This window comes from Anas acuta, chromosome 6 (genome assembly GCF_963932015.1).
Source record: "Anas acuta chromosome 6, bAnaAcu1.1, whole genome shotgun sequence".
NCBI lineage: Eukaryota > Metazoa > Chordata > Aves > Anseriformes > Anatidae > Anas > Anas acuta.
The window spans coordinates 3,551,677-3,578,712 of NC_088984.1; positions in this window are offsets into that span (position 1 = coordinate 3,551,677).

Sequence of the window (27,036 nt, forward strand, 5' to 3'; positions counted from 1 at the left end):
ATGTACAAACCCAGTACCACACAGTGCCTCTGGCTCAGGTTTTGTCTACTCCTCGGCATTCCATGAGGGTTTGGTTTGCTTTCCTGGGGCTGGATAAAGACCAGAAATGCACCTTTTTGTGAGCAACCAGGGGTTAAGTCATAACGAGTCATTTCTGTAGGCTTCTAGCCACAGCAGAGTCAGGGCAAGTGATGAGCAGAGTGGGTGTTGTGCTTATCATACTCAAGGGCCATTTTAACAAGAAGTATTTGGGGGCAGATTATGGCTCTTCCCAGCAGTTTGCAAAGAGCAGAGAAGGAGGGGATGTCCTCATCAGCCTTTACACCCTCGGGGGGAGGATTTGCTGTTGCCTGTTAACATGAGCCCAGTGACCAATATACAATGCCTATAGACCTGGAAATATGTTTTTGCTGTATGCAATGCATCTCATGCTACCAATCCTGATCTCTTCCTGCTCACCACGGAGATCTCTTTCCACACTGTTCAGACTTCAGCCAGAGGTTTTAACTACACAAGAATTATCCCATGTAAATGAGATTTAATTACTGTATTAGCTCAGATGTTTAGTTCTTATTACTCCTGATCCTGCAAAGTGAGATCACAAGGATTGACACTTCACTCTGAGCCCAAGCAGGCAGGGTTCAGGTGGCCATGGGATTTAGATTTCAATGTTCTGCTCAACCTCGCTGACTGAATGCTGAATTTGGCACACTTTGTGTTTTTTCTTCCTATAATAACTACAAACCTATATCCACTTGGACACATCATTTCCCCTCTTTCAAGCCTGGGTAAAAATTTACCCCATTTTAATATTTTGGAATATCTTACTAGAGTCTGGGGCTTTCAAGGGGATTGGATGTCTCAATGTCTTCTTTACTGTGAGATCTCAGGGCCATACTTTACAAAAGTATCAGTAATGATAGTCATCGTATCTTGGCATTTTTCATGCCAGCAAGCTGTTTATTAAGGCATTGTTTTCTGCATAAAAGGTGGGAAGAAGTTTTTGTGACTTCTGCTTAAAAAGCAAAACAAAATAAAACAGCAAAAATTAGTAATAAATAATAGAGAGACACAACTGGAGATAACCATATTCTTGTTCAGTGTTGAACCTGTTTCTTCTTTTTTAAAAAAATGAGAAAAGAGTAATTCAGAAATAAATACTCTGTACAGTCTAGTTGAAAGATGTGGATCTGGCCTGTGCCATATAAGAGAAATGTTTTATGTGGAAGAGCTGGAGAAATCTATCCCCATAACTTTTAGTCTAAAAAAAACCCAACAACAACAACAAAAAAAAAACCCTAGCATTTTCACAGCTCCTAATTGACAGCTTTTTGTAAACAAAAAACAAATTGTAACTTGTTGAATGGACTATCCTTTTAGTGTATGGAATAATCTGTCCGTTAACCTATTTATTTATTTATTTGTGAAAAGAGTTCTTAGATCAAGGTCACTTTAGTAAAAATGATAACTAAAAATGACACACAAAATCAAAATATTCTGGTATGTGTTTCTATTTAGTTAGGGCAATGCCATCACACAGGCAATTCCAAAATAACATTTAAACAAAAAGTTCAAAGCTCCTTTCAACTTGCTGCAGATTTTACTACATATTCTTAATAAACCCTCTTCATCTGCTACTGTTGAAATGTAAGCTTTTAAGCAATGTAAACCTAGCAAAAGCCTTTATGTTTTTTTTTTTTTTTTTTTTTTTACTTCCTTCTTTCCTTACCAGCACTGCTATTATCACATGGTGTGTTCCACATGATAAGCCATTCATTAAAGCATCACCTACTGTTTTTTTCCTCCTCAGTACCAGCTAGAACATGATCTGTCTCTGCAGGAAGACATTGGACCTCTGACCTCTTTTGTAGCTATTCCAGGCAAATATAATAAACAGGGTTCACTGAGTTTGTGTAAATCTCTGATTATGTTTACTCTGAAATCCAAGTGTTCATCTCAGGCAGAAAAATTAAGGCTGATTTCCAAATATTATGTACAAACTCTAGCTACTAAGCATTCCATAATGAGCACTTTGGCAATTTAAAGCAAATTAGGGTTCCCACTAGGCAGAGAAGATATACAGTATAGTCAAGTAAAGATTGTATGTTGTTTGATGAAAAATAGGCATGCAGAAAAACATGATACAGACTTCTGGCTCCAGATGAATTAAGAGATCCTGTGCTAGTGTACTTCATTACTGAAACTTTGCATTGTTCCTCACTTGTAAAGGTTTAGTTTCAGTTTCTTAATGATTTCTACTGTAGTTTGAGTAAACATCACCCTGAAGAACGACCTGTTGTGGCAGTACGTGGCCAGCTGCTATGATAATGGATGGGATAAGCGGGATATTGCAATACAAAAAGGCAATTGATATATCTTCCTTATATAGTAAAATTCAGCTCTGTTTAGCGATTTGGAAACCCTCATTTGCAGAGACCTAGTGAAAAACACTGAAAATGCCAAATTATGTTCCATATGATGAATGGAATCAGTCCGGAACATATCTCAATACAAAGCAGTGTATTACTTCTACCCAGGTGACAATATTTCAGGGAAATATTTCAAGCTCCACAGGGTAGTGGTATGGCACCAACCTGCCAGAGTGCAAGAAGCATTTGGACAATACTTTCAGAGATGTGGTCTGATTTTGTGTGGTCTTGTGTGGAACCAGGCATTGGACTCAATGATCCTTGTGGGTGCCTTCTAACTTAGGATGTTCTATGATACTATGATCCATGCTATTGATCTTGGGGGCATCTAGGTATTCAGCTCAACCCAGCCAATTTCTGAATTCATCTTTTGGATGAGGAAAAGGGGTGTGTATTTTTGTTTGGGAATCCAGAAATGTGACAGAAAGTGACTGCTAACATGAAAATGTTGCTAACAAGGTTGGCATCTCTTTTCTCTCCTGTTACCCTGGCTAAAATCTGTTCTCCAGTTTAGTAGGTTGTCAAAAAATTTGCTATGTCAAAAAATTTGCCACTTAGTTTGGTTTTATTCCTCTAGTCCTTTCTCTTCAAAGGTGATTAAACAAGCAGAATAGACAACTTCTTGCAACTCACTGTTTTCTCTTTCACAATAGGATTAATATGTGGTATTACTGACTTAAAGTGGCTTTATGAAATTTACTTTAGAAAAACCGAGCATGAAATTGTGAAGTTAGCACCTGAGCAAAAGAAAATAATAAAATTAACTGGTTTATTTTCCTTTTATTTCAAGAAAAAATGTTAGTGAGAAAGTTGTCAGGGTTGAAGTTCCTTGTGCTGCAGACAACCAGAGGAAAAAATGAAAAAATCTAAGACCATTGCTTAGAAAAGAAGAGAATTTAAATATTCACTGCAGAGATAGGACCAGAGTCTGCTTCTGTTGTCTTTAAGGAGTTTATTCAGCAGAGGGGTAAGCCCCATATTAGTGTTGTTTTGTGTGGGAGAAGCTGAATCATTATTAATTGCAAATTGATCAGTTGCTTTTTTTTTTTTTTTAATGAATTATTCATGAACAGATCCCAAACTTCTGTGAATATATTCAGTATTCACCTAACAGTTGGGATGAACAACTTTCAGAAACTAGTGATTGACAGTGAACCTTCTGGTACACTATTTAAACAATATTGATTCATGGGCATGCTAATATATTTGCCTTTATCACAAATCTCTACCAAATCCTATCAGTTGGCAAATGCATGCAAATAGCTGTTTATGTGACCCACTACCCATGGATAAAACACATTGTACTTCATCTTACTGTAACATCTGCCTTTAAAAATTATAATAAAGTTTATAAAGATGATAATGTTTGATCAAGTTAACACCTCACATACAATTTATAGCAAATGCTTTGCCATACTGTGGATGGAAAAGTTGCTCTTTTGTCTTACTATCTAACAGGAACATTAAACACTAAAGTACTTGGTTTCTGCTTTTTAGACGTTTTACATTTTTATGGACTTTACGAATGCTTCTCTTTTCATTAAGAAATACCAATTCAGCCAACAATGAGAACTCACTAACTTACTCTAGGAACGAAATGCTGACTCAAATTGTCATCTGTGTTAATGGCTAGACGTATGGCAATGTTATTTCTACATTTGTTTTTGCAGAACTTTATGCAGGTCTTCAATGCCTATGATTTTTGTTTGTTTGTTTGTTTTGTTTTTCTTTGTTTCCAGCCCACCACTTTTCAGATCCTCATATTGATTCAGAAACAAAGCATATCAGAGTCCTTAAACTCAGGCAACCCTTCTGCCCCTTGGTGTTGTCTCAAGCTGTGCTGGAATTAATGGCAGAGCGATGGACTGAAAATGTCCTCAGAAAATGTGAATGTCAACACAAAAGAGGGGTTACTACAGAGAGACCGCCACTTTTTCCCTAGCAACTGGACTCTACCTCTATACGGAGTTCATAATCATCTCAGGGTCCTATAGGTGTTTCTTTTATGGAATGATCATACATGTGTGAGAATATAGGGCATGGTTCCAAGGACAAGGTCCAAATGCTCCAGGATGGACTGAAGTGCACATACCACTTCAACATGGTGGGAAATCTGCTCCTGACCTGCCTGCGGGAACGATTTGTTGCATATACAGCTTTAAACCTGACATTTGTTTCCCAAATAATTGCAAAAATAATGATTAGTGATTAATAATGCTAATTGAACAAAATGTCTTACCTATGTCTTAAAAATTAGGGAGATATTAGAGGGAAAACAGCCTGATAGCTTGAGGCTATTTGCATCTGAATAGATGACGTCTCCTTTGGCTTATGAACAGCACGATGTTCTTCAACCTTCTCATCAGATAAGACTATTAATTCACAATCTATAGTGAATTTGATATCTGATGGAGGGAGATGCTTGGGAAACTTTGACAGAGCAGTCAAAGTCCTTAAAAAAAAATGCTTCCAATGCAAAATGTGGACTTGCCATGAGCGTGGTCACTGTCCTGACCAAAATCTTCAGACAGATGTTTGGGAAAAGAGCATTAGTAGAGATCATTTGTGGAAAAATAACCTTTATTGAAACAATGGCTGTTATACTTCCAGAGACAAGACAATGAGGTGGTTACAAGTTAAAAGCACTGCTTGATTACAGAGCAAGGCTAGCCCTTGGAGGGATGGTAAAGACATATTTAAAAACAAAAACAAAAACAAAGCAAACAAACAAACAAAAAAAACCACAAAAAACCTCTATAAATTGACTAGATACTCTTTTGCATTCTTTGAAAGGAAAATGAATATGCATAAAACATTCATTGAATAAACATTGAATAAGACTGCATTTCCTCACTTAACTCTTAAAATGTACTTGGAAACTTTAGCACTTTCTCTGTTGAAGAAAACCAGGTATCACCCTGTGAAGTGGACCTGGGTGAAGACCATGCAAGTGTGAACCAGAGAAGGAAGAAATATGTTTTCCTGTCTTTTTGATACTTTGTGTAGCTCCAAGAAGGCTATCAATTGCCAAGGGAACTGTACCTCACCAGAGTCAACAAGAAAAAACAGTCCTTGGGTTGCACAGAAGAGCTCATGTTTCATGGATGTGAAGTTAGAGACTTTGTCAGAGCCCTTGACTGTGACTTCTGAACAAACGGTGATGAAAAAGTAAAGTAAGATGGAAACAAAAGGATAACAATAATTAAAGACTCAGTGGCAGAGTCAAACAGTTAAACACTCTACTGGCCACTGATTCTGATACACTGGCTGTCTCAAGTAGTTCCCATTAACTGTAGACAAGGTGGGTTTACCAGGTGAAGAGGGCAAACAAGGAACAGACATAAAAACAAACAAACAAACAAAACAAAAATGAATATATTGTGGATAGATGAAATATAAGTGGATATAAGTGAATATAAGTAGATAGATGAAAAAGGTAAAATTGTGTAAGAGCTTGTAACTGACATAGGGCTGCCAGCTTTTGGGGAGTCAGTGACCTTTGCTCAGGAGCTGATGGGGTCCCAGCAGTGAGGTCATGAAAAAACTGATCAATGTCCATGACATTGGCAGTGACCAAGAAAGCAGTAAAATAAGCTAAAGCTTAAGTTAGGTGAATTCTCTGATGCAGAAGACATAGAACAGAACCCAAAATAAAATAGGAAAGGACTCTGGACAGGTTAAGGGAGGTGGACCTCAAGTCCAGCATTAGAAAAACAACACCTGGATCTGTGAAAAATAGCAGAATCCAAGGAAAAGCCAAGATAGTGTATGGAAAAAAAGGAAAAACACTAGTAGTTTATATTACACTGAAAATGCTGGCAAGTATGAACAATCCTGTATGGTGATGCAATTTCTGATCCCATTTTAGCCATGCTTGACTCAAAATTTAAGATGTTGATTTCTGTAAGACAAATTTTTAAAATATTCAACTTTCTGCAGTGGATCTCATGCCAGCAAAGAACAGGACAAGTTATGGTGGGAAGTTCAGCCTGACACCAATCCTGCAGTTTCAGCTTACTGGGTTTTGTTTTTTTTTGTTTGTTGTTGTTCTTGTTTGGGGGAGAGGGGTTGTGTGATTGATTGATTTCTGTATTTTAAGGAAGTTGTTGGGACATAGTCTTCCCAGTGGTGGAGAAAGATCACAGTACCTTTTTCCAGATGTCATATTGTCCATGCCTACTGCATGGTACAGAGAAGGGTAGAAACACCACATGCATGGATGGATGCTTTTAAAAATACTTACATGATTTAGGATCATAAAGTTCATCAAAACCAGAAACTAACATAGAAATAAATCTTTGTGAGTACCAACATGTACAATCAATCAAATTTGGAAAAATAAAGGATTGAATTCTGGAGATATTATGTTTTCAAGCTTAATCATATTTAAATACCAGGGATTATTTTTTCTTATCTGGACCACCCAAGCTGAATCTTTGTCAAAAAGGCCAGTTATCCAAGACTTTGCCCTTCTGGAAGTAACACTGTCCTCTCCCTCTCCATGTACCTCCATGGGCACAAGTCTTTGATACTTGAACTGAAGCACAAACAAGGGGGCCTGATTATAATCACATGTGGAAGACTCATTTGAAGATGAGTACAGCAAAGGGCAAACCACAGGGCTGCACTACAAGTCATTGGGCAACAAAAGAGCATTACCATTGCATGAATGACATTAGAAGCAGCTCCACTCCTGGCTGCTCTCCTCATACAAAAAGCGGAAATGTAGGATGATTTTCTAGGGTATAATGTGGGAACCCCATGAACCCTCATGCCCCTGTGCAGTGCTTGCTATTTATCTACTATCTCCTGATTCTTTTGGAATGGCTTTATTAGAATGAAAATAACCAATATTTTCTTATTTCATTAAATCTCATTTTAAGTGTTCTGCTAATGTCATATGCTAAAGCCATAGCACCTTTGATCTCATTCTAAGCCTTGAAATAAATAGGTGACATCAGTCAGCATGGATTTGGTTTAAAGCAGAAGGCATAGAGAATCTGTACTCAGTGTCATAATGTTAACATAATATAAATAAAAAATCATTTACATCTTCTTTATTATTATTTGTCTAAAACTTACATCCATAATAAAGCTTTAGCAAAATATCTTTAATTGTATTTTTCATTGTGCACTTTTTATTTTGAACCTGTGGCTTTTTTTCGGTTCTCTTTCATGATATATTATAATAATAATAATAATAATCACAATAATAATAAATACAAATGGAAAATATGTTTGAATAGTAAATTTTAGCCTACTGGGACTGTCAATTGTGGATGGGCTCTTGATTGATCAGAATATTACACAATGGCATGGTGTAATTCTTTAGTGTGATGTTGTAAAATGGAGTATTGCTTCTGTTATTTTATCCAGTTTGCTTTTATATGACAGGGTTTATTGTGCGTTATGTTGTAGCTCATTCCTCTGTTCACAATGCCTACTGATGTGTAATTATGACTTGTCTGAACTGTAAGAAGGAGCAGTAAGTGAAAGAAAATCTGCAAGCACACTTGATTTATGAGCCCTGATACTATATTACAGTCCTAATCTGCCTGCTTAACTTAGCTTCAGGCAAACTTACTGTATAACATGCTTACGATTAGCACTGCAGCAAGTTGTAGAAGATTTACTCTGTTGGAGCTATGAGACTTTTTTAAAAATGATTTAGTCATTATTTCAGTTACAGGTATGGCAATAAATTATTTCACATATAAAGACTCTGTGTCAAGGAACAGCCTTTGCAAAAAGGCTTTTTATACAGTAACAAAGAACAGTGCTTGGAGTGTTTTCCTCATACAAAACATCTTAATGTTATTGGTCATTTTTTTATGATGAAACTTCTTACACATTCTTCTCACATTCATACAATTTGTTTTATTATACTGCAGCTTTTGTAGCTCAGTACAATCTGCTTATTATAAGAATGTCTATTTGGATCCAGTGAATCTCATATTTTCAATAGTGTTCAAAAATAGAAATTACTATGGATGTGCAAATGAAAAGAAGGCCATAAAGCAATGACCTAATGTCAGGAAGAAAAGATGTAAGAAGATTTGCATTTTTTTTAATCACCATTCATGAAGACAGATGCATTCGTTCAGTCTGCCTGAAACTATAGCATATTCAGAGCAGCTACTTTTGGTAAACTAGAGTGGTACATTATTACCCTCAGATAATAAAGATCAGTGTTGATCATTCAGGGCTGAGTTTTGGTCTCATTTAAATCACTGCATGGCTTGCCATTTGACTTCCCTGGAATCCCTATTATACTGTATTATCTATGGCAAATAAGCAAGAGATCTAAAGTATGATCCAGGGAAAGACTCCCTTCAGTTAAATGGGCAGTAATCACTCGCTTTTTGCTGAACAGGACTGCTTGCCTGAGTTCCACATCAGATGAACAAACATAAAACATGTATCTGAAATGGATGAAAAACTAATAAAAATAGTTCTATGGAAAGAGCCCACAGAAAATAATTTCTGAGCAGACATTGCTTTGTTTTAAAGTATTTCTTCAGTTTCTTTTCACTAAAGATGACATTGTGAATTCTTAATGTTATTTTTCTCCTTTAAAAATAGCTACTCACACCTATCTAAGACTGTTATGATTACCAGTGAAACATGGACTTTTTGAAACAGACTACACAGAAGTTATTTTTTGGTTTCTGCATTGCAATAGCAAAATGAAAAGGTCTCTGAAGGGTTCAATGGAACTGAAATCATATATGAACAGGGGACAATAGCATCTTTTAATTATGAACAACAGTATTTTCAAGCTTATACTGCTTCAGTGAAGTTACTATAAACAATGAGCTTTTTACAGTGTAACAATAAAGCCTCTTAATTTCTTGTTTTCTATCTTGTTCAAAAAAATATTTCTGTTACATATTATAGAGTCACCCTCCACCAAGAAGGCTTTTCTGCAGCCAGGCGAACAACTATAATCCTGAGCATAAACACAACACTGGAAGTGGAGATCGGTGGTGCCCAACCACCCATTTCCATCATCCACCATAATACCATTTGGTAACATATGCCATTTGCAGGGGCAAAATGCACAGTCTGAGGTTTGAGGTAGTGGTCATCATATTACAGGCATCATCCACAAGTATTTGTTGATGATATTGACTGAACAAAAGGTTTATGAGGCAGAAGATATATTTTTCTAAATGCTCCTGTGCTACCTATAACCTAATTAACTTTACTTTAGCCAGCTGAGTATACCTGGCAACAAAATATATCATGTGGCAATTAGCTTTCCTCCTTCTGGCTTAGTACACTTAAGTTGTTTATTGAAAAGGTTAAATATTGATTGAAAATGGATAATAGAACCATATTACGGTTGCATGCTAAATGGCAGAACTTGCCTGTAAAACATTTCCAGTTACCCCACAGTAATGCAGTTACAGAATGGCAATCTGCTGCTAAGCACCCAGGCAAAAAATCAGAAACAAATATAAATCACCCACTATGCAGCCATTCTTATCAGTACACTGAATTCACACAAACATGTTTGGAAGTTCAGTCATTAATTATCATGATGTTGAAATAATATAATAAAAATAATAATTGCTTGTGAAGTGATCTGTTGACTCCTTCCTCTCTCAACGGAGGCTCCTCTCTGTCTCTCCCTCTCTCTCCTCCCATGTGAAGCCACATAGACAAAGTATCAAGTGATCACATAGCATGAACTGCAGCCCGAGGCAAAGCTTGTTATTTTACTTGAAACGGTGATGCATTTAGGACCCAGAAACTGTCAATAATTTTTTCTGACTTCCAGCGGATAAAAATCCCAATTACAGTAACTTTCCTGTGAAGCTGTATAGTCTAGTGCCATGCATTAATATTACCATACATCCTTAACACCTATCAGCTCAGCTGTTTTATCTGTAGTTTAGACCAAAACTGTATGAATATCCAAGGTTAAGCTGATTTAGTCTAATTGTTGCTTGTTTTGAAAAATGGAAAGTAAATCTTCAAAAAAGGGTCATCATAGTGGGGTCTGGGAACAATAACACAATATGACTTGGCATGCTTCAGCCAGTTGACTTCAATAAGACTGTTAATGTGGATTTGAGGGCCTTTGGCTTTTTTTTTTTTTTTTTTTTTTTTTTTTTCCCCACTATGTGGACTTAGTTTCCCAAGCCATCAAGGCAAAGACTGCTTCCAAAGTAATGGTCTGAAAAAGTGAATTTTAGAATGAGCCCCTTCATTTCATCCGCTTCTGGAGCAATGCAGTATGGGAGCTGAACCCAATGCTACAAAAAGTCATGAAGAAAAATATACCAGTTTCTCTCATGCTAGAGATTAAAAAATACACAGATGAAGCATGAAAAAAATTAACCTTACAGAGAAAGTCCTCAGTGGGAGGCATGAGGGGCCATGCAGAGGCTTAGAGGCTGCGTGGTGTCAAAGAGGAAACCAATTGGGCACTGGGGACATCCTGGGGAAGCAGTGGGTGGTGGCACTGCTCCCAGTCCCTTCAGTGATTTTCTCCATTCTGCTCACCTGCCAGGAGCTCAGCCCTTTCTCTGCACCTCGCTCCAGGACACACACCAGCATTATTCTTCGTGCACTCCCACCACGCATTCCCATCTGTCCCACTCCTGGGTAGTGAGAACGTGGTGACATAAGTTTAATGCCACAATAATATAACCATGCCAGGGAGAGAGCCACCCACCTTGTACTTCTTCATTCTCTCCTACATCAACTGGTGAATACATCTCTGACTCTCAACTCTCAATATGTGAGGTGCTTTTTTTTTTTTTTTTTTTTCTTCCCCTCTAACAGTGGTACTAGGCATGTGTAGAATTATTGATATTTAATAGCCCAGTGCCAATATATCTTTTAGGAATGGATAGATGCATACTCAAGACTGTACAATAGCTAACAAATGTGTTTATTATTGACAAAATAAGAACTGCCATGCTGGAAGATTAAAAGCGAGGAGCCTGAGGTCTCCCCCTCTGGTTAACAGTTCATAGCTTTGTTATTTCAGGTCAGAGACAAACTAAATATAAAGATGTAAGGAAGAGTCTGAGTGGCCACAGAGGTGAATCTGAAGCAATAGCAATACAGGATTAGTTCTGCTCATTGTGTTGCTCATTTTGTAAGGAAACCCTGGGTTGAAATTACTGTAAAATTGTATTTTTTTTTTTGCCAGACAGTATTTTCTGAAAATGTCAAGTGTGTTACTCAGTGATTTCCAAGTATCAATATTAAATACAAAATTCCGCATTGTTCCCTTCCTTTTAGTAGTTGTATTGTCATGGTCTTAGAGTGTAAGGGAGATATAATTTATAGGGGTAAACAATAACTCAGCACTATATTTGCCTATAAACTCTGCTTCTTTATTTTAGCATGAGATTTATTTATTTTTATTTTTTTTTATGGTTCCCTAGTTTGTCTTTGGATCCAATTTACCTGATGAATTAGGATTATATACAAATAACTCCACACTATTTGTGCAACATCATCTGTTCATTTGGTTCAGTGGCAGTGGATATTGTGTATTTACAAAAGGTTACCAAATTGCACACTCTAATTACCTTTGGAGGCAAGATTAAAGTAGCTTGTCTAATTCAATATTTCTTTTTTTTTTTTTTTTTTTTTTTTTTTTTTTCTGCAATTCAAAATAAGAATTTGATAGAAACAATAATCACATATCTTTACTAGTATTATAAAAAAAATCCTTGTAGTGTGAGAGATACACAAAACATGTACTGGTTGTACAGTCAGGTGCTGAAATTCTAATATAAATAAGAAGAGACAAGACAGCATGTAAGATGTATGAGCTTTGATATACAGGTCAAGGTTTTTGTTTGTTCAGGAAATTATTTTAACTATTTTTATACCTGTTTTGAAAGCTTGTCATTTGGGGAGGTACTTAGTATGCATTTTAATTTTTCACAAGCATAACAGATTCAGAAATATTAGAATTGCTATGTATTTTATATTCCATATGACCTAAAAGAGGTGTCTTCAGTGTGGTTAATTATTAATCTTTCTTTGTGTATAATGGCATTATCAAAACAAAAAAAAAAAAAAAGAGAGAGAAAATAAAAGGGAATGGCATGTTTTTCTATGTTATCTCCTTGGTTGGCTGGCTTTGGTAATGAGGATCCAAAATGAACCTTTGCAATTTATATATTATCAAGCCTGAACCTCAACATTGTGCTCAATATTTCAAAAACTTTACTTGATCAAAATATAATGCTGTTTAAATATGTTGGGCAACATGTACCCTACCTACTTGCATTATGTCAAATGAACTGCATCATTCCAATATGGTGCCACATGTGCATGGAAGCCTGTAGCGCTTGGAACAGGTGCTGCCGAAACGCGCTTGACAGAGATAGCGACAGTAAGGTCATCTGTGAAAAGGAATGCACAAAATATCAGTGGAAGGTTACCTTAGCATGGTTTGGGAGGGAATGGAAGAAGATACACACCAAAAGGGTACTGTGCTACTTTTTCCTGGAAGACCTCAAAGATAAAATGCTTCAGGAATAAAGCTAAAGATGGAGCTGGTGAAGGAGTGCAAAGGGGAGCTTGAAAGGCTGAGAAGTGATAAAAGAGATTAAGACACCTTCAGAAAGGCATCTCATTAAACTGAACAACACTTGCAAAGAATTAGCTGCTTCTTGCATGGACATTTGTTTCATCCAAGATAACAGGTTAGAAATATAAAATACAGACCTGAGCCTAATGATAGAGTTGTGGAGCTCAAGCTCTTTTATGAGGGTAAAAGTATTCCACACGTCAGTATCATTGTACTCCACACTTACTGCAGTGATTCCAGAAAATAAAGCCTTCCTCCCATTTAGGCTGAGTCTCCAGCAATCTGTCCTCCACGATGTTTTTGGCCTTTGTCTGACATTTATAGTCCTGTGTTTATCATTGTAAGCAGAGACCCAGTTTGCTCCCCCCTCCCCCTCCAAAAAATGGCATCTGAAGCTGTTAAAATTGTAATTAACGGGACTGCGTTTATCTGGGATTGATTCCCATGAAGGGGCTTTAGCAGATTTTCCTACAAACTGCTAATGCACAATAGTGCACCGCAACTCTTTATATCTTATTTGTATTTAAAAGTCAGATATTTTGTTCTGGATAAACTTCAGAAATGCTCTTCAATTCTCAGTGAGGCAAGCATTTCAATTTTCTGCAATATTAGCAGGGGTAACTAATGATGGCTAATTTTTGCCTGTAGTATTTCCCTCAATCTGCTTGTGCACTTTCAGTTACTCTGGCAGCAGCAGCATTTGTACATTTTCTGGTCACTAAACACTCAAGTACAATTGTAAGTGATCAGTTTACAGTTGGCCAACAAAAGAGCTGCAGGAATGTCTAAAAGAAAAAGAAATTTGAATAAATATGCATGTGTATATCCCATATTATGTGGGCAAACACACAGCTCCTGAAAGGGAGAAGGACAGAGGGCAGCTTAAATCTATTTTAGCTACAAGAATACATTTTGAAAAATAGTATCATATATTTATCCCACCCTGCGAGGGTGAGGTATAAATTCAGACCACACAGATTTTGAAAGTGCATTATTGTTTCTTCATGTTGAATGTGAATCTTCCTCTTCATCCCTTTTTTGTCTTCTTTTTTTTTTTTTAATTTTTTTAATATATATATTTTTAAAACATTCAATCTATAGGTTTGAGAGAGATACTGGTTTGAGTTATGCTTCAAAATAGCCTCTTACTAGCAAATTTGAAAGCTATCTAGTTCAAAGAGAATATTTTAGATAGGAAGATAACATTTTCATAATGCATTATAAAATACACAGCTGTAAAACTGGGGAGAGTCCTTTCACTGATAATGCTTCTAAAGTGGGAGACTTCAATATAATTTGTTAATCTTCACAGCCCATGGACTATTCAGATGAACCAAATATAAATGGCAAAGAAATATTTTTTTTTAAATGAAGAGGCAGCTCACTTGTGCCCTTATTAATTATTATTTCCCAGTGAAATTTAATTATTGCCTAGTATTTTGGATGGTGTTGTTTATGATAGAGTGGCAGGAATAGTTCAAATTAAATCAGAACTCTGGAGACAGTTCAACAGCTCGTGTCACAGGGAAGCTTTCGTTAGAAATCTCACATCCTGCAAAAGATATTTCTCTGTTTTTCTGTGAAGAGGTGTCATCGTTCATGACACTGTTCTGCAGACATAATGCCAAAGAAACAGGGGGATGCGCTGTGGGATTTGCATGTTTTATACTAAAATCATCTGAAATGCAGGAAACCTGCACAGCTTCATGCCTCAATCAGAGCAAATCAATGTGCACTAAAAGGGAAATCCGTCACATTAAGTATCAAAATATTAAAGGCTAAATTATGGCTTTTGCAGCAACAGCCTCCCAGGGCACAGAGGGAGACAGCAAGGAGAGGTGCAAAGCTCGAGCGGCTGAGGCTGGAAGGCACTGCAAAGTGCTGAGGTATTCAGATATTCTCCGGGGGCACCGGGAGATGCACTTAGGAGCTGTATCTCTCTAACATGGAGCTGTTGCAAAGGATGCTTCTGCAGAGCACCTCCTTACTGGTGCTGGGTACCACTGGCAGAATTTGATCCATGAATATTTCACCACTCCCTTATGGCTGGGGGAGTGATTTAAATGCCAGTTGATATTACTCCTTTTTATAAGGGTACAGAATACCCTTCTGCTGTCCCCTCCTGTTCCTGTCTCTGGACATTAGGAGAGGCAGAAACAGGCTCCTGCCCCTGCTCCTGCTAGTCCCATGGGCAGTGAAAAGGCTTTGCTCCCCACTGCCACCTCTTGTCAGGGGTGAGTGCAGGGTAAACATCCTGACTGTGTGAATTTATAACAGCAGGAGGCAGAACGTTCTGCTTTCAGCATCTATTGTTTTCAATAACAGGCACCATATTTGGCCCTTAGTGTCAAAATCTCAACTGGTAACTTCACGTAGGTTCACAGAATTAGGACTGCAGCTTTGTAGGTGGTTCTGCTCTCCTTTCCCACCTTTTGATGCTGATGACTGTACTTTACTGGTGAGATTGCAGCCAAATGTGAAAATTCAGTTACTTTAATCTCTATATGCATCTAAGCAATGACAGAAAGGACGCCTCGATAGCTTCAACCCACTTGTAAAATGGTGTAATATAGATGGCATCGATGGTATTTTAAAAAATAAAGTAAAATTTGGAGGCAATTTTTCTTCTAATCTTAGAAGAGGGTTGTTATGGGGTGATTTGATAGCTCACCATGACACAAAATCTGGCAAAGCTGGGAGATCAACCCAGGCCTCCTGACTCCCAGCCCACTGCTTTCACCCGTGACTTCAGGATTCTTGTTAAAGCTCGGTTTCACAAATGAACTGTTCATTTTGTATATAATGTAGCATCTATATGTGGATATATTTACATGCATTGTTCAAAGAGTTTCAGTCCAGTCAGCATGTTTCAAGTGAAACAAAAAGTCGTTCCTAATCTGATGACAGAACTTCTCTGTTGAAGTCCAGGCCAGAGACTTCAGTGAGTCACCAGTACGATAGTGCTTCTCTCAGCAGCAATAACTCACCCTTAATCTTTCTGTTGAAAACTACAGAAAAATGTGAACCATGAGTTATAACAAAAGTTAATGTCTTTTTATGCTGTCAAATTCTTTTATGTGTTTTCATTTACGCCTCTCAGAAATGTGTGCAAATGTTGTGTTGGTGGCAATTCCATGCAACCTGCAAATCATAGCCCATGTCTCAATCAACATAGAGCTGTGATGCTACAGTTTGGCTTTCTCTGAGCTCTTCTGGAAAATAAAGTCTCTGTGAAGACCTAAGATGAGAGTTCAGATTTATTTGGAGAAACAGACAGAAGTTTGTGTGCTTATCTTTTGATTCTGAAAGCCCATTGGAGCAGGCTTTATTCTGGCATTGTCAGCATTTCACTACAGTTCAGAGAATAATCTTTTTCTTTTTCTTTTTCTTTTTTTTTTTTTTTTTTTTTTTTTTTGATAGAATGGATGAATGCATTTTGTCATATTGAAACACAAAATTACCAAGAAAAAAAAAAAAAAAAAGCATGAAAATGTCAGAACTTCAGTCTAGCTGGACTCTAAAAATGGCTGAAGTTCAAGAGGTTTCCTGCATTTTACAGCTCAGTTGACAATACTAGCTCAATTGGGAAGGCTGAGAACATTTGCAAATGAATTCGTGGTTGCAATGAAATCAGGAATTCCTTGGCTGAGAGGCTGGAGCAGCTTCTCATGAGAAAACCTAGGGGAAGGAAAGCCCTGTGAAGATCCAAGTTCACATTTCCTTCTCTTCCTCCAAACCAAGAAGGAAAAAAGATGTTCTTTCCTAGGTTATATCAGACGACAGAATACCTAACTCCCATTTCCACTTATCCCAATGGATAAAACCAGGTCAGATCTGTGAAAAGTGTGTGTCACCAGCAAAGGTCCCCTCTGTACTGCATATGGTACTTCATGCTGGGACCTGGATCAATCAAAAGTTGAAATCTATGATGGAGAAAAGCTCCATGGCTGACAAGTTACAAATCTGTCTTGTTTCACTGACGTATCTTCAAGCATCACTTGTAGTAAGTAAATGATAGGTAATGAAACAATAATGATATTTTGGTAGTGTTGTGTTTTTGGAAGTAGACTAAAATTTGAAATTTACACAGTGTGTTTTCACTGTTCATGGACTAAGAGAATACCACAATAAAATTCATGTAACATATGCATTTGCTCCCTGAGGAAACCAAATTAATTACAAACAGACTTTTACAGTTAGTGCAAATATTTAAAAGGAAGTTAAACTTTCCTTTTATCTGTTTCTTGATTATAGGTCAGCACTTCCAAATCAGTTAAACATTAGTGTACATTGACTATAGCATAAAATATGTAAATATATTGACAGTTTGAATAAAGGGAAATGCTAATATTTGGTGATCTTACAAATGAGGGCATGGTTATTCTTTATGCTTTCTCCTGATACAAGTGTGGTACATTTTAATAATGTCAGTAAAAGAACCATAGGGGAAGATATACACATAGCTCTATATTGCAGTCTTTTTTATAGTATTCCTTGGAATTTTGAAATCTAATCATTATTATTATTATTATTTTTTATTATTATTTCTTCCTCTCTTTTCTACTGCTGTTTTATGCTTGATGGCTGATTTACACATAAATTCTTTCTGCTGTGTTGAAAGTCACACAGGATCTGGCCCTTAGGGGAAATGATCATAATGTATTTGGTAAAATATTGGTTTATATTTATCTGATTTTTCCACAGTAGAAAAACTATTTTATTGTTAAGGTCATTTTAGTTCTCTCTATTACATATATGATATATGTGGAGAAAAAAAATGAGATCTTCAAATATAACTCATCTGATAAATGTTTTAAAAATACTTGAGGATGTGTATTTATATATATATAAATAAATCAAAACAGAATTTAGAAATACACATATACGAAAGGTAATTTATAACTGGATATACCTGGTATTGTCTGAATATTTTTTCTTTAATTAACAGAACACCACTTAGTTCTGGGAGGAAGATAAAATAAACTAAAAAAAAAAAAAAATCAACACTGAAATTTCCTTGTATTAAATTTCTGGTGTGTGAGGCATTGTGCTCTTTTTTTGGGATGGTATTTAAGCATAGCATCTAAAAAAAAAAAAGTATTGTCTGAAAGGTAAGCATACAAAAAAAAAATAGTATTTTTGCTTTGGTTACTACTTTGAAATCGGGGATTCAGATGACTGTCAGAAAATATGAGATATCCAATGGGTACTTCAGTTCACCAGAGGTCTCAGCCAAGCAGAGCAGGATTTTCCTAAAGCTGAAAGCTTATTCAGAAAGACAGACAGTGGCTTTCCAAATGTTTCATATCCACATAGATTTTCTGAGCAGCAAAAAATTAGACACAATTAATGGAAATGAACCTCTTTTATTCCCAATAATATCTTAAGAAGCTTTAAGAAAAAATAATTTAAAAATAAAAATAAAAATCAGAATTTATTTTGCCTATTAAATTCAGGCTGCAAATATATTTGCATTGACTCTTAGTTTGAAAGTAATCTAGCATATAGAAACCAATAAATGTTAGGTTTCCAGTGGCTTCCACCTGTTAAGGAGTTACAAGACAGCAGTACCCTTTTTAAAGCCATTAATAATGCAGAGGGTCAATATCTAAACAGATATATTGAATTACACACTGTATCATTATAATAGCAAGAGTTTCTGTATTGCAGGTGATTTATTTTTTTTTCCTACCATTTGCCGCTTTTAAGCTAATTACAATACATACTGTATATTTTAATAATGTTTGGAATTGTATCATATATCCAGCTGGTTAGGCTCCTCACAAGAGGTAAAAAGGTACCAGTCACTGAAGGAAAGCGTATATGGATTTCTGCTAACTTTGAAGCTCCAGTCTCTCATCTATCCCACACCTCCCCAAACACCAGAAAAACAAAAAAGTAAACCATAAATCTTTGTTACCAATTTATGTTTTTCAGAAGGTATATACAGTATAGAAACATTAAAAGTTTATTGTTTGTGCTCTGTAGTGACCAGCAATATTTCAATATTGCAATCATAACAAGATACAGTTTCTCTAAAGGTAAAGAAAAAAGGTAGTGCATTAATTTAAAGGTAAGCATTTTTGTGTTAAAAAATGGGAAAAAAAAAAAAGAAGGAAAAAAAAAAAAACAAAACAACTAATATCACAATGTAGTGCTAAGAAATCCACTGTTGGTGTCTCCCATTGACATTATATATTTGTGTAAAGTAAAATCAGGTCAAACCAAACCACTAACAGCATCACAGCCCTGTTTCTGCAAAATATGTTGTCACTACAGAATGTGGTGATTTCATTGCATGTGTGCTAGTTTTCTGAAATTAGTGGCTGATTTCAGGGTGCTATAGAGCTGAATCTTAGTTGTCTGAGACTGAAAAAAAAAAACACTTACTGTAAAGATTTAATCCAAATGCTGTTGTCTTCAATGGTAATTGAATCAGATCCTAAATGCAGATCACATAAAGTTGATTTATACAGCCAGGGACTGATTCCCTAGTTGTCTTCAAAAGAATAATGTTGTATAAAACCTGAAATTTAGAAACAAAACAAATTAGATTAAATCCTCTCCTTATATTCAAAACTGTAATTTTAGTATGAAGGTCCTTCAAAATTAACTCATTTTCCTGTTCAGCTAACTTATTTGGTTTGATTAGCAGCAAACACTCAGTTGATTCTGGTCCAACAAAGGAAAATTCCATAGTTCAAACCTCTCTGAAGGAAAATCCCATTTATTTAAATATAGGGATTACAGTTGCAAAACGAAGCAATTTTCCTCAGTAATCTCTGAGCCAAAAAGTCCTTATTTTAAGTTAAACTACCTTGAGTGGAAGATTATTTTCCCCAAACTAGTATGCCTGCTAGCCAGGAATAGAAGCGGAAATTTCCTTTGGAAACTACCCTCTAAAGGGGTAGCAAAAAATCCATTATGATGATAATTATTACTCATTATATTAATAGTAGTAATACTAAGAAGCAGCAATGCTGATCTTGCTAAACAGGAGAAATCTAAAAATACACGAGAACATTGCCTGTTTTTGAAAGGCACAGAGAATTGGCAATAGGAAGGTGAATGCTGCAACTTCAGACGACTTCTGTAATTCAGCTCACAGATCAAAGCAGATATTAAAGGCAGATTTCCCATGCAAAAGGCTGAATGCAAGAAAATTTCTTGTTTCTCTAGATGTGATCTGCTCTGCTCAGCCAATCACGTATGTGACATGTAAATTCAAAGGCACGACTTTCAGCAAACGACTAGCTCAAGTACAGTATGTGACACTTTCTCAGATTCCTACTGACATTCAGATATTGCCAAAAATATCATGTCCAACTTTGCACAAAGCTCCACAGGCACAAAAATATTTATCATAAAACATTTGTGTTCGGAGAAGAATACTAGGCTCCAGGAGAGAGGGGATTTATGTTCCAGATTTCACTGTCAAAGATTATGCAGTCTCACAAACTGTGTGCTGAGCCTCCTTGGCAAAATCTTTTTTTTTTCCTTAATATTTGATGTTTGCTTAGTTTTGTTTGTTTGCTCGGTTTTATTGCTGTCAGTGTTATTTCTGGTGACTACATGACTCAGAGGGACTAGAAATAAAATTAGAGACTTTCACCTCTAGGTCAACAGTTTCATTCTGGCCCAGAATTCAGGGACCTACGTAAAATAACTCATTGATCTCACTCCAGTTCCCAGTTGGCAAGTATGCATATCGCAAACTGTATCATTAAAATAGGCAATAAATTGTCATCCTTTGCAGCAGTCCCAGCAGTGAGCTCAGTGTTTGAATTGGCGATGCTGCTGAATCACTCGTTCGCCAGGAGATGCATTTCTCCTGAGCTGGAGAGCTTTAGGAGGTGAGGGGACTGGAGACAGTTTTTCCTTACCACTACCCATGCTCTCTGCTTGACAGCTACATGCAGGAGTATGAGTTGTCGTACAGTTTATCTAGCACCTCCCCAAATCAATAAGAAATCCTTCAACCAGGTAATCGGACATGATTTCATAAGCATACATTGCCCTCCAAGCCAAGGTTTTCTTTCCATAGGATGCAGTCTTGGTCCACAGCAAGTTCTTTCTCGCCTCAGTAAACACCATTTGCATTTCTCTGTAGTTGCAGGGGTTGTGTATAAATTCATAGAGGCAAAGGTGTTGAAAGATAAAGGATTGAGTAGCTCCATCTTTAAAATTACCTGTTTGACCTGCAGCCGTAGAGCATGGTTCTCAGATAACAGCTCTCTCCCCCACTGAGATCAGAGCCTGGATCTCTTTTCTCAAATGAAACACAGACAAAAAATTACATTGCTGTGATCTATAGCAGTAACAAACTCTCCTGTGTCTATAGGAGGGAAAAAAAAAGAAAAAAAAAAAAAAAGAAAAAAAAAAGCTATTATATTTCATTTTGGCATTATTATTGATCATAACAGGTGTTTTGAACTGAAGACCCCCATGGCTTGCAGGCGTCTGTACAAACCATCAGTTTAAACTACAACAGAGACGTCACTGGTGTTCACTAAAAAGCTATCTAACCCTTTTGTAGATCCCCAGATACTTGTAATCCTCCATTCTTCAGCCCATTGCAAAAGCAGGAGCATTTAGCCTCGGATCTTAGCAGCACAACTCATTGCTGGATTAATTTATTTCTCTTCCCTATCAATTCTGTAGGTTTACAACCACTTTCCCGTCGTATTTGGAGCCGGCGTGTGCTGCTCTGCCATTGTACAGGTATGACTAAGTACTGTCTGCTCCCATTGAATGTGGTATCATTTGTCTTACGTGATGCAGGCTGGCTGCACAACACGACAGCACACAGTGACAGTAATTTGCACTGATCTGCCCCCACTGCTAGTCCTGCTGCTACAAATAGCAATTGATTATAATGCTGTAGTGTTATTGACTGTCACTATGAACACAAGCTTTATTTCATTTTTAAAGTAACACACCACAGATTTACTTAGCAGACATGGAGCAATAACAACAACAACAAAAAGAACAAAACCAAAACAATTTGAGGCAAGGAGGAGGCAGAGGCAGCATTGCATAAAACACAGAAAGAAAAAAAAAATTAACATCCTTAGATTATTAACATACTGCAAAAGAACAGAAAAGCTATAGCTGGTATAAAAGGATGAATCTGTCCATATTTCAGAGGAACAATACTGATTTACATCACCTGAGGATCTTGCCTGAAGCATTTGGGTCATGGAAATCTCCCAAGTCCATCAGAATGTGGGGGAAAAACCAAGTCAGCCTTTAAAAATCATTATAATTATAGTCAAAATCAGGATCTGCTGAGGCAGCAAAATGCATTAATACTGCTCTGGATTTACCCCGGCCTCTGATTCTCCCTCCCCTCAGTTCAGGATACAGTTTTTGATCCAGGTTGTTAAAACAGATCCTATTTCATACTTTCCTATGTTCTCTTTCTGAATCTTATGTTCTTAGAACATTAATCTGCAGGATTGTCCCTAGAGTCCATTTCAGATGGGCACAGAAATTTAGTTCAGGTAATTATCCTTTCTTTCCAAGTGAATTAAGAAACGGAGAATTCCTGCTTATCTGACAAAGTGTAGATTTTCCTCCTTAATGCTTGTCACCTGCAAGACAAGTCACACAGGTAAATCTCAAACTGTGCCTTTGAGCCCCATCTAAAGTGGATTTTGGATGTCTCTGTGGAGTAATACTCCAAGGACGTTATAGTTCAGAGAAAATGGTAATGTCTATGTATAAAACGTGAATTACTTTAATAGGCTTTGGCAGCACAACTCTCAACAAGACGATCCACCCCTGCTAATCTAGTGCGTACAGTTTCTCTCTCTCTCTCTCTCTCTCTTTTAAAGACTGAATATGATTTCTATAAGCTGCAATTTATAATGTTAACGTTTTACCTTCATTAAGGAGGGGAAGAAAGCTTCTAAGTGACTGTATTGAGCTGTTGAAGAACATCTTACATTGAAATTCTGATTTAGAGATAGTTACAATACATCTGCTTTGCATATCTTTGCCCTTTAAGACTGTGTTTGTGATATAATGAAGCACACAGCTTGCAGAGTGGCTGGTAAGTCTCTTATCCATGAATTTTGAGCCGCATGTATGTACAAATTCAGATTTCTTTCTTTCCGTCCTTTAGACATGACAGACTCTGTTCTCTCAAAAACTATTTTTATGGGGAATTGTTAGTGTATTGGTAGTGATCCTGCTCATAACAGGGCTGAGTATGGGAGATTTATCCTATTTAGTGTTTTACATTCCACTTTTATCTTTTAGGGGTCCTTAGTTAAAGCCTAAAGAGTGCCTGTCTTAATGAGAAATGAGGGAATAGGACTGGACATGTACCTCAAACCGTTCATGAAATCTGCTGTGGTTTATTTCATTTCTGGAGGTTTTTTTTTGTTTGTTTGTTTTGTTTTTTGGTTTTGGAGTGTTTGTTTTCTTGCTCATTTTTTTGTTTGTTTGCTTTTTTCCTTTGTGAAATTTTGATTAAGATCACGTAGAACTTTTATAGTACTTTGATTGTAGTGAACAGAAAATTGGTTCTTCATTCCTCTGCTACCACTTGATTCCTGTGGCTCATGGGGTTCATATCTGCACTAATCATAAGATCTTACAAATACATCCTGGATCGCATCTTAAACTGGGGAGAAAATCTCTATACAAAGTCTATAAAGTATTAGAACTTTCTGGTTCTGCCTTTTAAATAATTATTTGTTGCAACAGTAATAACCAGTAGAACAATAGCAAATGGTGAAAATGGAGGGGTGCATTTGAGGTGGTGTTTTTTGAGGGGGTTGCTTATGTATTCATTTCAAACTTTTTTTTTTTTTTTTAAAGAAAATTACAGGTATCGCTCATTTTACAACTATTCTACAGCTCAAATTAAAGCTTAAGCAGCTATGTATTTATCAATTAGCATTATTTCACTATCCCTGTCTGACTCTCTGCATTGTTGTAACTCCATCAAATAGTCATTTGCTTTTTTATGGTAATAATCCCTTCAAATTCACTCCTTTCATCTGGATCCCTGTATGTTATTTGTTGTTCTGCTAAATCCCTATTACAGAGGCCTAGGAGTTCCAACGGCCTGATGAATAATTAGAAATGTTTTATCCCTAAGCTTCAAAAGGGTGCTAGAAATAATTATAAGCAAACATTTTATGTAGCATTCCATATCAATCCAATCCTGGCTTTATGTTGTTTGTACTTTAGATAGTGAGGGAGAGAGGGAGATCTTGGTTACCAGCTCCATCAGCATAAAGAGGCCAGATGTTGAAGTTGCTGCAGCTTTCGTCTCCCTTCTCCTGGCAGTGGGATGCTCAGTGTATCCCAGGGCTCGTGATGCCTCTATCTCACAAAGGCATAGTTAATTACTAGTCAATCAAAATGAACTTCATTATCCTATCAGCATCCTGTACCGTGTTCTCTTGACTTCAGATTGACCTACAAGCCTGCATCATGTGTAAATAATGCCAGGTCAAACTAGAGAAGAAAAATCAGATTTTGCAAAATGAAATTTGCTAATTTAGTCAAGACTAGATATGTCAGTTTAATCTTATTCCCAAGAAAATGTTGGGAGCTGTAGCACTTAGAGCTGTCCTTCAGGGGAATAGACTCTCAACACAAAGTTTTTACACATAAGGCAAGGAGAGAGAGCTGTGTCTTGAAAGCCTACAAAACTAATTGGAACACACCCAATGTCATTACTTTTGACAGCATTTTGAGAAATACCCAATCACTTTGTCATCAATTTTCAATTTTGTCAAGAGAAAGTAGCTTTTCATTGGCAAACAACCTGCTGTCCCCACACTATTTGTGAAAGTGTCCTGGCAGAGAGTAGTGTCATCTCCAAGAACATTTTTCAGGCTCACTTTCTCTGTAAAACTTTTATCAAGGAGTTTTTTAAAAATCCTAGAAAATTGTGTTAAAATGAAGGGATTTCATACTGAAGATGCCAAGTATTCATGGCCCAGTACAACAAAAGACATAAATATATGATTAACTTTAAACTTGTAAGCAGTCCTACAGGGTTTCCACTCAAACCAGTGCAAGTTTTGGTGATAAGGAGGTTTATCTATTGGCTTCAAAGGGACTGTGAAAGTTTATTGCTGAAAAAGAATGAATTAATATAAAAAGAAGAGAAAATAAGAAGGCATATTTAGCAATCAATATGACAAGGATTCATGTGTGAAAAGCAATGAACAATGTGGAGATAAGGGGTAGCACAGCAGCACCTCTCTACCAATCTGCTGCTGCTTTTGTCAGCCTTCCCTCTTCAGGGAAGTCATTCACCCTTTCTCTTACTTTTTAAGAACAAAAGGCAGCGTGGCATCATTGACTGCTTTGTTGGCAATCCATATTTTTAACCTATTTTTATATTTTGATAAAGTTGTTGCTTTTCCTAGGAGATGTCTAATTTGCTCTTGTTTTTCCCACCTGCACATCATGAAGTCATGGTATGAAGAAAAATGTCAAAAGGAAACCAGCCTCATTAGAAGTGGTTTTTAGTGGCTGTAACACATGGAATCTGTAAGAACTGGTGAAAACATTTCGTGTAGCACAGCAGAGAGGTGGTGGGAGTTTACCAAAAGGCATTGCTCTCAGCTGGTTGCCTCAGATGGTGTGCAGCCCAGGGAGAGCACCACAGTGCATCTCTGAAGCAAGCTCACCAGAGAATGAGACAAAGAAAAACCTTCCTTTGGAAAAATCTTTCTGCAGGAGTGACATGTTATAGAAGACATGCCAGGTTAATTTTTTTTTTTTTTTTTTTTTTCCTGGTTGTACCAGCTTGTTTCTTTTGGTTTTGAATTTAAAACAAAGTCTGTTCTAGTGACTAATCAAACTGACTGAGCTATTTGTTTTCCTGGGCAAGCAAAGCACAAGGGCTATAGCAAACACCTTTCCTTGCCTCATTTTTTCCCTTCTGTCCTAGAAGAATCATTTCTTCTGGGGTGTCTAAATGGTTGTTTATGAAAAAGATGTCTACTGCCACTGAGGTCCATCCATCAGAAAAGCAGTCCCTTTGCCTGGATATCCCAAACTAGAAGAGATCATATGGGTGACTGCCTCTCCTCCCTCTGTCTCTTCACTCAGGAGAAGCTCAATGCATGCATTCTGCCCATGCCACACAGATGCCCAGGTCCCTCCTATAACCCTAATAGCTACAGGAAGATCCCTAATCCACAAACATCACATCTGCTTGTATAGCCACCGTTCTCAGTGAGAGTGACTTGCTGGGAATAAGGTCTTTCATTCTCTGAGAATCACATTCTCTGTGATTCAAATCTAAAATTACCTTTACTTCTCCTGATATTGTCACAGTAGAAAGAATAGCATCAGGAGGAGCATAGGAGGTGAACATTTTCTTCACTCTGCATAAAAACAAATGTGGTTGTCAGTGGCTGTGAAGCTTGTGCACTCAAATCCAAATGCCTTCTCAAATCCAGCCAAGGTGATGCCAGACTGGAGTTGGGAGCTGAGAAGTTCTGCCAAGTTCAGTGCTGAACCCATGTGAGTGGACCCACACTACCAACACTGTGTGGCACAGTACTGCACAGTACCAGGAGGACTTGCTGCTCTGTGTTTTGGCTGCCTTGTGTTGCCTTTCAGCATAGACATGCCCTCAGTGTTTGTGTGACTGAAGAAAACTCTCTGGATATTGTGGGTTTGATCCCATTAAAAAAAAAAATATATATATATATATATATATAGTGTTTCCTAGAGGGCTCCTGCCCACCTCTGGATGCAGAATACAGAGTGATTTTGTCATGAGTTATCACAAACCCCATCCTTCACATCAAGTGATTTGGTCTTCTGAATAGGCTCTATAAGAACCAAATGACTTGTCAAAATCACAGATTGCAGCATCTACAATATTTCAGTTTGGTTTCAAATCCCCCGTGACTTTGCCTTTCTGAAAATATAACTTGAAAAAGTTGCTGTTTGGAAATATTGCAAAACTATATTTTAAATTCACTGCAAAAGCTTACTTGCTTTTCTGATTAATATGCAAATGATGTGTGCTTCTAACTTTCATCACTGCTTAAATGCTGT